We start from the raw sequence: 11,599 nt of genomic DNA, 5'->3' as shown, positions 1-11,599 counted from the left end.
AGACTAAAATGCTGGGCTGGGCTGGGACTTGTAGTTTTGTAAAAGCAGGAGACACATTTTTGGTTAAATACTAATATCTGATCATATATACTAACTTTTAAACTAGACTTAAATGCAGTTGAAGATGATGAAATAACAGTGGTCAAAATACTTACACAAATCAGCAACTTTTCCTCAGACTTAGTGAAATTGCTTCCAACCATGTTGCTGTAATATTGCGCTGCGATCATAAGTTGGAAACTGGCAAGGCTCCAGGAAATGGTCGCGTGTTGTTCGCGCAATTGCGCATGCGCGATCGAAAAATCGCAATCGCAATATGTATTTCGGTTAAAATATCATACATATTCGATTTCAGAGTGCTGCTACAGCAGTTTTCGAAATATCTGCAATCAATTTCGCATTCGCATGTTGCGATATTTCGATAAAATATCAGGAATATTCTGAGCCAATCAGAGCGCTCCTCCAGCATATCTCGAAATTGCGCAATAAATATCGCATTCGCATGTTGCGATATTTCGATAAAATATCACGAATATTCTGAGCCAATCAGAGAACTCCTCAAGCATATCTCGAAATTCCGCAATAAATATCGCATTCGCATGTTGCGATATTTCGATAAAATATCACGAATATTCTGAGCCAATCAGAGCGCTCCTCCAGCATATCTCGAAATTCCGCAATAAATATCGCATTCGCATGTTGCGATATTTCGATAAAATATCACGAATATTCTGAGCCAATCAGAGCGCTCCTCCAGCATATCTCGAAATTCCGCAATTAATATCGCATTCGCATGTTGCGATATTTCGATAAAATATCACGAATATTCTAAGCCAATCAGAGCGCTCCTACCGCAGTTATTAAAAAAATCGCAATTATTTTCGCATTCGCAATAGCGAAAAATCGCAATCAATTAATTTCGATAAAATATCACGAATATTCGAATTTAGCGAATATATCTCGAATATTCGAATATATATTCGAGATATATCGCGAAATCGAATATGGCATATTCTGCTCAACACTACCTGGGACTAGAGCCGGTGGATTTCCCTGACTGGAGGGGACTGTCAGAACATCCCCACCTGCAACTTCCACAACCATGGATGCCAGTTAGTGCAAGAGTTGCAGGCGGGACCGAGGATGTCCCTCTACCGCCTCCCCCCGGGGCCCGGAGCCACCAGGGAACTAATGGAACTTTCTCCCTTGTGCTCCCCAGCCACTGTCATTCTCCCTTCCTCCTCAGGTCTTTTCTCACCCATTATTTTTGCAACCCCTCCCCTGCCCAGACCTTGTGAAATCATCTCCGTATCGGGAGGGTGGGTTTAGACCTTGTTGCGCTATGCGTCCTTGCATGCCTTACTATAGGGACTGGGGCCACTATTGGAACTGCTGAGTTTGACTCCCTGTCATTGGCCTTCACAGACGAACTGTAGCTGAGGCCTTGCCCCCTGTCTGACTCTGATCCCCCTGGTGGCCTCCCTGCTGTCCCAGTTCATGTTTTGTTTAATTTATTTTTTATTTAAAATTTTGGGGTTTGACAAGCTGATTTCCCCTCCTAAACAGTTGTTGTATGTTTGATCTGACCCTTGCGCCCTGCCCTCTCACGTTGGTCCACATTCCCCCCATAGGTCTTACCTTGATAGGTTTATTTCCCTTTCAGAAATGGGAATGGGTCCCGGAGAACCTGGGGCTCATCCCCCTGTTGTTTCGGAATGGGGCACTCTCCCCCATGTTACGATATGTGTTATGTGTTTGTTTTGCTGCCTCTCACTGTTTCTCTTTTTCCCCCTTCTATTTTTTCTCTATTGCTGTCAGTTTTTTCACAGGAACGACCTCCGGCTCCACCCCCCATGCTACGCCCGTCTCCGTAACAAACATTTCCCGCAGACAGAATCCCTGATGGCGTCACTTAAGGTACTCTCTTATAACGTCCGAGGTCTTTGCTCTCCATGTAAGCGTAGTAAGCTGTGGTGGGAGATGAAGCGGTCTGGGGCACAGGTGATCCTTTTACAGGAAACACATTTTACCCCCGGTCAATGCCCAAACTGCCAACCCATCTATACAACCAATGGTTCTTAAGCAACTCACCGGACACTTAATCTAAGGGCACGGCTATTGCCATACATAAATCTTGCCCCTTCCAAGTTGCAGAGAGCAGAGTAGACCCCTTGGGAAGGTTTGTTTTTCTGAAGGGTTCTGTAATGGGTCATAAACTCACAGTAGCTACGATTTACGCCCCTAATTCGGGTCAACCTTCGTTCCTTGACAGCACTCTAGATAGCCTGGCAGATTTCAGGGAGGGCCCTTTGGCCTTGGGCGGCAACTTTAATGTCAGTCCTTATCCGCAGCTTGACACTTTCCACAATCGCCCCTCCCATTCGCACACCTTTTTTGGCACTTTCGTAGATCCCTACAGACTCACCGTTTGACAGCTGGCGTGTACTGCACCCCTCTGAGAGACTATAGTTATTATTTGAAAGTCCATGACGTCTATACCCGTATAGACTTAATCTGTGTAGATCACTTGGCCCTGGAGGAGCTGCAGGCTTTGTCCATTGGGAATCTCACTATATCTGACCATGCCCCTGTGACGGCCACGTTGGCCTTGCAGCCAGATGCCCGTCGGGCTTGGTCATGTAGGTTGAACGAGTCTCTGCTGAACGATGAGGTGGCGGTCTTGGGGGTTATGGACGTTTTGTCTCATTACTTTCGGGAAAACATGACTGAGGGTGTGAGCAGGGGGATTGTTTGGGAGGGTCACAAGGGCGATGGTGAGGGGTGAACGGATCTCTCAGGGATCGAGGCTAAAAAAAGCCTGGCAGGCAGACTTCGACAGGGTGCTGCAAGCGCTTCAAAAGGCTGAACTCAGACATAAACATACCGAAGACCCGGAGGCTTTGCGGGAGTTGACTGATATGAGGGAATTATTCTTGCTCTTACTAAATCGTCAGACGCATAAACAGTTGTGCTACATGTCACACAAATATTACGAGCATGGCAATAAATGTTGGCCGAATGCTCGCTAGAGCTCTCAGGAGGAAACGTGCGCAAATGCTTGTACATAAGCTGTGCCTACCCTCTGGGTTACTCACGGTCAGGTCCTCCCAAATAGCCTCTGGATTCCGAGATTATTATGCTGCCCTTTAAGACCTAGGCTCGACACACTCCCCGGGGGTTCATGACACGAGACTGACTGATATCCAAACTTACTTGGCGGCGTCTGGCCTTCCCCCGCTGACGGACGAGCAAAGTTCCACGCTAGTATCCCCTATTACCACTGCTGAGATGGAGGCAACAGTGAAGTCTCTGCCCAATGGCAAGAGCCCTGGACCTGACCGGTTCACTAACGCTTATTATGAGCTGCTGGCTCATATATCAGTCATCCCCAAAGAAGGGAAGGACCCAACTCTGCCCCAAAGTTACAGACCCATATCCCTCCTCAATGTGGATGTAAAAATTTTAGCAAAGATTCTCGCCACCAGATTGAAACACCTAATCCCGCTCATTGTCCACCCCAACCAGACTGGGTTTGTTGCGGGCCGTGAAGCCTGGGACAATTCCGTCAGCTATACAGCTCATTCACTGGGCACACATCTCTCCTGACTCTCCCATGTATCTGATTCTCTCTACCGATGCAGAGAAAGCATTTGACCTGGTGGATTGGACCTACTTACGTGCTGTACTTGAAACCATAGGTCTCCACACACACATTTTGGCCTGGATCATGGCATTGTACTCAGACCCATGTGCACAAGTTAAGGTCAATGGATTCCTCTCCCCCAGATTCCCAATCAGAAACGGCACGAGACAGGGATGCCCGCTTTCACCTATCCTGTTTGTCCTAGTGCTGGAGCCATTTCTACGTACCGTGCGAGCTAACGTCAACATTAAAGGATTGACGGTGGGCCATACAGAGCACAAACTCTCAGCAAATGCTGACGACGTGCTATTCCACCTTACGGAACCCCTGATCTCACTGCCAAATCTGTTACGGGAACGCAAACATTTTGAGACGCTTTCTAATTTTAAAATTAATTATTCAAAATCAGAAATACTCCCCATCCAGATACCGCCCCCGCTGGCTGATCGGCTGCAAACTGCCTTCCCGTTTAGTTGGGCTAAGTCGTCCTTGAAATATCTAGGTGTCCGGTTGACAGATAGTTACGACACCCTCTATGCTGCCAATTTTCCCCCTTGCTAGCTACAGTGAAACACGACTTGGCTACTTGGACTAAGATGGCCTTTACTTGGCTGTAGTAAAGATAAACATCCTCCCACACATTCTTTTCTATATGCAGATGATACCCAGGTGTCCAGTCTGATATCGAAATTTATCTGGCACGACCGGAAACCGAGAATTGCGCTTAGGTTGTTAAAAAGGCCCGAGGGAGGTGGGGGGTTTAGGTCTGCCAGATATTCAAAGGTATCATAGGGTAATCATCCTCCAGAGGATACTCAATTGGCGCTTCCACACCACCTCCAAGCTCTGGGTTTCCCTGGAGAAGTGTATGGCGGGTAGGAACCTATGTTATGCCCCGTGGTTGTCCCGGGAGCACAGAGGGCTGTCAGAGTTTACTTCCCCATTGACGACTCAGACCTTAGGAATCTGGGATCGGCTTAATGCTAGACTGGCTCTGACTCCCCCTGTGTCCCCACTGGAAGGCTTTTTGTGGTTCCCGCCGGGGGAACATGTGGGTTTCTTTGGGCCCTGGGTCGAGGATGGTAGCGCTAGCTGTGGTAAGCTTCTGCGAGACGGTAAACTCTTGCCCCTACAGACACTTAGACAACGGAACGGGACCATCCCCATGGACTTTTGGCGCTACAATTACACCATTTCTTTGTCTTCAACCGAGACATCTCTACGCTCAAACCCCTTGAATGCCTCTTTATAGAAGAGGAACCGATCCCACATATGATCTCTGACCTTTACCGCTTACTTAGATTAACGACCTCTAAACAGAAACCCACTTTCGTTAGGGCCTGGGAAAGGGATTTGAAGACAGTTTTTACCCCCATCCAACTGTCGCAACTGTATCAATTCATCCGATCTAGCTCCATTGATTCCAAAACCAAGGAAACAAATTAGAAAATATTGTCGCGCTGGTACCGGGTGTCATCGGACCTGGCTAGGATCTACCCATCCATGTCAGACCGGTGTTGGAGGGGATGTGGCCACAGGGGTACACTCGTGCAGATTTGGTGGGATTGTCCAGTGATCAGACCCTATTGGGTGGACATACAGTCCCAGATCAAGGCAATTCTAGACCTGTACGTCCCTCTCTCCCCGCTTCACTTTCTGTTGCACATTCCTCCCATGCCAGTGAGCCAGTACAGATGCAGTGTACTGCCCCACCTATTGAACGCAGCAAATTGGCTACTTCCGATATATTGGAAACGTCCGCAAGTTCCCAGCAGGGAGGAATGGATCCGCAAGGTTGGTGAAATACGGGAGGCGGAGGACTGGATCGCCACCTGTAGGAATACCCGGGAGTGTTTTTCCAGCACCTGGTCGGCCTGGGCAACATACGTTTCAGACCCAGGATATGCGACTTCCAGTTTGGATGTAGCATTGTTGGAACTGGCAGACCCTTCCCTTAAGCAAAGACCTCGGGTCCCCTAGATTGGTACAGAGCCCTCGATTACACCGTTTTGGCCTCATTAGGCGACCAGAGGAGGAGGGGAGGCGAGGCAACTTTTCCTTTTCAGTCACTAAATATATAGCGAGGTGGTGGAGGCAAGTGGCGCGGGGGAGGAGTTGGACGTGTGACCTCAGGTATGTTCCTACTGATTCTAATCCCCCCTCTTTCTTCTGCTTTCTTTTTCTCAATTTTTTTCTCTTCTTCTTTGTACTGATTTTCCCTGCCTTTTCTGTAGTGATCTTCTGACCTCAAGTGACCTGGTTGCTGACACACCAGGAGGGGGGGTTGGGCATTGGGGGTACCGGCCGGTCTGATGGACTCGGGACCCTGTTGCCGGGGGGCGGGCACTTGCTTTGCCACCTCGGGGCGGTTGTCTCGACCACTGTGGAGGCCGGCCGGGGCTGTTGCATGCGGGGAGGTAAGCTGGAGGTCTATAGTGGGCCCCCTCCCCTCGTGCACGCTCGGCCGGCTTACCCTCTAATCTGCACATTACCTAATGTACCAATTGCTGTCTAGACGACCGGCCGGCTTGACTCCCAGTTCTTGCTCCTCTTCAGCGAGCACCCGTCTTTAGCCGTAGATGAGAGGTTCGAAGTGTATCTCCCCACTCTCTGTTTTTCGGTTATAGTGTTTTATACGGAAGGGGAGACTTCACCTCCAGCTCGCTGCCTGGTTTCTGGGTTTAAGTTATGCCCTTTAGGATACTGGGTCCTGATGTGTTTGCCTGTATGTCTGTTTTCAATGTTCTACTAGATTTTATGTTGTTTTGAATAATGAATGGCATACTGTCTGCTGCAAAAGCTTCTGACAACGTGTGTTGTGATGTACTGATTTGCCGTTCACAAATAAAGATTTTACAAAAAAAAAAGGGGGAAAATATTTTCTAAAGTAGATGTGAATGCACTCACCAAAATCCCATTTAAGCGTAAAAGTGAAGTTCACCTTTTTGTTCCCCTTCTCTCTAAATTCCAGCTCCCATATGTACCAATGTAACATTAATGTACTTCATTTTCAAAAATAAAACAGCTTTCAATTTATTCTACACTGTCTTCATGGCTGTTCATTTACCTCACTGTTTTCATGACTGTTTGAAAATCCTGCTCCATTACTACTGCCTTACTTCCTGGACAGACCTTAGGTCATGACACAGGTAGAAGTTGACCAGATAATGGTAGATGATGCAGGGTGTGTGCTAATGAGATCAGCTAGTCAACACCTTCCTGTGTCATGATCTAAAGTCTGTAATGTAATGGAGTGTTGTGTATAAACAGCCATGAAGACAGCGAGGTAAGTGTGTGTAGAATAAATGGAGAGCAGTTTTATTTTTGCAAAAGACGTTCATTAATTGGTACATAGGGAAGCTGGAATATATATACAGTTGTGTTCAAAATTATTCAACCCCCCAATGCTTTAAAGGGTTTTAGGGAATTTAGTGTACATTTGTAATTGTATTCAGAATGAAATCCTACAAGGACTTCTTAAAGAACCATATGCAACTAAAATGACATCAATCGGTTTTATAATACAGTAGTAAATGTTTCTTTTGTGAATTCTTCATTTACACAATTATTCAACCCCTTAAAGACTACCACTCTGAAGAACAGAGGTTCATTGAAGTGTATTCAATCAGGTATTGAAAACACCTGTGGATGTCAGGGAGCAGCAATAAAGCCTAATAAGCACCAATTAGGCAGCTTTAAAATGACTGTGATACACAGCTCCTTCTAGACATTTACTGGTGTGGTCACAAACATGGTGAGGTCAAGAGAATGGTCCAGGAAGACAAGAGAAGAGGTGATTACTCTTCACAGGAAGGGCAATGGCTATAAGAAGATTGCAAAGATGTTAAACATACCAAAAGACACCATAGGAAGCATCATTCGCAAATTCAAGGCAAAGGGCACTGTTTGAAACGCTACCTGGTCGTGGCAGAAAGAAGATGCTGACTTCGACTGCTGTGCGCTACCTGAAGCGTAGAGTGGAGAAAAGTCCCCTTGTGACTGCTGAGGAACTGACAAAAGATTTGTCAGATGTGGGTACTGAAGTTTCTGCTCAGACAATACGGCACACACTGCGTAATGAAGGCCTCCATGCCAGAACTCCCAGGCGCACCCCCTTGCTGTCTCCAAAGAATAAGAAGAGTCGATTGCAGTATGCCAAAAGTCATGTGGACAAACCACAGAAGTTTTGGGATTGTGTTCTGTGGACTGATGAAACTGTTTGGGCCCATGGATCAACGCTATGTTTGGAGGAGGAAGAACAAGGCCTATGATGAAAAGAACACCTTGCCCACTGTGAAGCATGGCAGGGGTTCAATCATGCTTTGGGGCGGTTTTGCTTCTGCAGGTACAGGGAAGCTTCAGCGTGTGCAAGGTACCATGAATTCTCTTCAGTACCAGGAGATATTGGATGACAATGTGATGCAGTCCGTCACAAACCTGAGGCTTGGGAGACGTTGGACCTTTCAACAGGACAATGATCCCAAGCATACCTCCAAGTCCACTAGAGCATGGTTGCAGATTAAAGGCTGGAACATTTTGGAGTGGCCATCGCAGTCACCAGACTTAAATCCGATTGAGAACCTCTGGTGGGACTTAAAGAAAGCAGCTGCAGTGCGCAAGCCTAAGAATGTGACTGAACTGGAGGCTTTTGCCCATGACGAATGGGCGAAGATACCCGTAGATCGCTGCAAGACACTTGTGTCAAGCTATGCTTCACATTTAAAAGCTGTTATAACTGTAAAAGGATGTTGTACTAAGTTTGAATGTCACTTGGGGGTTGAATAAAACTGATAATGATGTGAGCACAGAAAAGACATTTGTGGTTATTTCATTATAAATGTTATGTTATATTTGTCTGACCTACACGTGCCTCTTTGATTTAATTGTAAGCAGGATGACTGAATGATCAAAATCAATGTCAAACTGGCCAAAACAATCAATTTCAGTGGGGGTTGAATAATTTTGAATACAACTGTATATATATATGTGAACGTATCCTTTCAGGCTGACATTATGGTATTGCAGTTTTTAGTTACATTGGTCAAACGTGGCCAATGTATGTGCCAGTGATCTTTAACCACTTGCCGACCAGCCGCGGCAGTTTTACGGCGGCAGGTCGGCTCTGCTGGGAGAGATCACGTCCCACGCTCGCCCCTTACGCCGACGCGCGTGCCCGGCGTGCGCGATCACCGCCGGGCACCCGCGGTCACTCGTTACAGAGCGAGAACCGGGAGCTGTGTGTGTAAACACACAGCTCCCGGTTCTGTCAGGGGGAGAAATGCCTGATCGTCTGTTCATACAATGTATGAACAGCGATCAGTCATTTCCCCAAGTCAGTCCCACCCCCCTTCAGTTAGAACACACCCAGGGAACATACTTAACCCCTTCCCTGCCAGTGGCATTTTTATAGTAATTAATGCATTTTTATAGCACTGATCGCTATAAAAATGCCAATGGTCCCAAAAATGTGTCAAAAGTGTCCACCATAATGTCACAGTACCGATAAAAATCGCTGATCGCCACCATTACTAGTAAAAAAAAAATATATATTAATAAAAATGCCATAAAACTATCCCCTATTTTGTAAACGCTATAACTTTTGCGCAAACCAATCAATAAACACTTATTGCAATTTTTTTTTTACAAAAAATATGTAGAAGAATACATATCGGCCTAAACGGGGGAGATTTTTTTTTTTATATATTTTTGGGGGATATTTATTACAGCAAAAAGTAAAAAATATTATTTTTTTTCAAAATTGTCGCTCTATTTTTGTTTATAGCGCAAAAACTAAAAACCGCAGAGGTGATCAAATGCCACCAAAAGAAAGCTCTATTTGTGGGAAAAAAAGGCTGCCAATTTTGTTTGGGCGTCACGTCGCACGACCGTGCAATTGTCAGTTAAAGCGACGCAGTGCCTAGCCGCCGAAAGTGGCCTGGTCTTTGACCAGCAATATGGTCCGGGGCTGAAGTGGTTAATAGCTTCCGGGTCCTGTGCAACTACCCTGCTGCACTGTGAACATAGGATCTGAATGGATGATGTGGAGAGGCAGGGCAGTGATGTTGTGATCTCCAACTGTCCAGTAAGAGAACACTTTACAGTCATTGAGAAAAGGCTTCCATGCCGAATGAGAGATCACCTTTGTTCAGTAAGCAGGGATACATGCACTAGTAGAGATCACTGTAGTAGCGATGCCTACTAGAGTGATTTCCAGCTTACATGGGGATTCCAAAGGTATGGCACATACATACTTACATTGGTCTAAGCTGGACCAAATGTATAAACTGCCATACCTGAATTTTAGCTTGAAAGATGTTAAAGCGGATGTCCGCTGAAATTTTTTTTATTAAAAGCCAGCAGCTACAAATACTGCAGCTGCTGACTTTTAATATTAGGACACTTACCTGTCCTGGAGTCCAGCGCCATCCGCAGCAGAGGATGAGCGATCGCTCGTCACTCTGCTGCCCCCCCCCCATCCTCGGTGAGGAAACCAGGAAGAGAAGCGCTCCGGCTTCACTGCCCGGTTCCCTACGGCGCATGCGCGAGTCGCGCTACACCTGCCGTTTGGCTCCCGCTGTGTGCTGGGAGCCGAGTGTTCCCAGAACACAACGGGGGGGACGGGAGGTGACCTCATGCCCACAGTTTACCCGAGACTGTGTGGATGGAAGTGGGTGCAAATACCCAGTCAAGCCCAATGGTAAGTCCGGCCCTGGATAGGACAAATGTCTTCGCCAGTTTGGATGGGGAAAAACAATTTAAGATCTGTGATTTTATAAATTGCTCTACTACACGAGTGGTTTACTGTCCATGTTCACTTGTCCATGTGGAAAGGCCTATATTGGCAAGACTAAGCGACAGTTAAAAATCCGAATAGGCAAACAAATTGTCAGTCTCAATAAGGACAAAGAACGTCCACTAGCTTTGCATTTTCTACAGTTACATGATGGTAACCCAAAGGGGTTGAAAGTTAAAGGAATCCATTCTCTGAATCTCCCCCTTAGAAGAGGGGACTTTGATATTATACTCAGACAAAAAGAGAAAATGTGGATTTCCCATTTGGGTACGCTTATGCCAAATTGGTTCAATACAGAAAGCAATCTGTCTGCATTTTTAGAAATGTAACCAATAAGGAATTAGAGATATATTCTCAGGCCCCTATGACACCTGGTGGTGAACACAAGTTCTTTCTATCCGTTTGATCATTGTCTCCTAGTATCTGCCGTTTGCGCTTTATTATATATGTGTGTATTATTTTTCGGTATATTTGTGTGTGCTTTACTACTATTTTTATTTTTGATTATCAAATGTTTTTTCTTTATTGAGAGACATATATACAATTACAAAGAGGATAGTCAACAGATCTTGTGATTCAAGAAATACAAATGTGTATGTGCTATAGATGTGATGAGTGTTCATTTGAGGAGTGTGTGCTGAGGACATCTGGTGGTCATACGCAAGTAAGACATGATAGGAATGGCGAAATGTGTCAGCATGAGATCATCACCGAGAGCTGCTTATACAGGACAGGACACCCATGCTGATATTATAGCCATTGTATAAGGAGCTATACTAGCGGGAAACATCAAACTGTTTATTTGGCTGGACTAGCTGCATTAATACAGGACTGACAGACACAGTGAAAGCAAAGGTATCGTCAGGGAGTACCTTCCAAAGTTTGGCAATGATAGTTCGTATACCTCCTCCTGTCTTCGTTGAGTGGACTTACTGACACCTGATCTGCCTGTACATTCCCCGGTCCAAGAGACAGTCGAGTCTCTCTAGGAAGGATTTCATTGTTTGTATTGTCTATCTTAGTCCAGTTCCAGCCTTTTCATTGCAGTTAGATTGCTGATCCTGCAGCAGTGAGCCATCCAGGCTTCAACTTTCTGTGATACCCACCTTAACTTGCGGGCACTTCCAGTCCTTTGGGTGACCATTCAATGACAGATCCATGAA

The sequence above is a fragment of the Rana temporaria genome, chromosome 2 (genome assembly GCF_905171775.1).
Source record: "Rana temporaria chromosome 2, aRanTem1.1, whole genome shotgun sequence".
In the NCBI taxonomy this organism is placed as follows: domain Eukaryota; kingdom Metazoa; phylum Chordata; class Amphibia; order Anura; family Ranidae; genus Rana; species Rana temporaria.
This window is presented reverse-complemented; position numbering follows the sequence as displayed.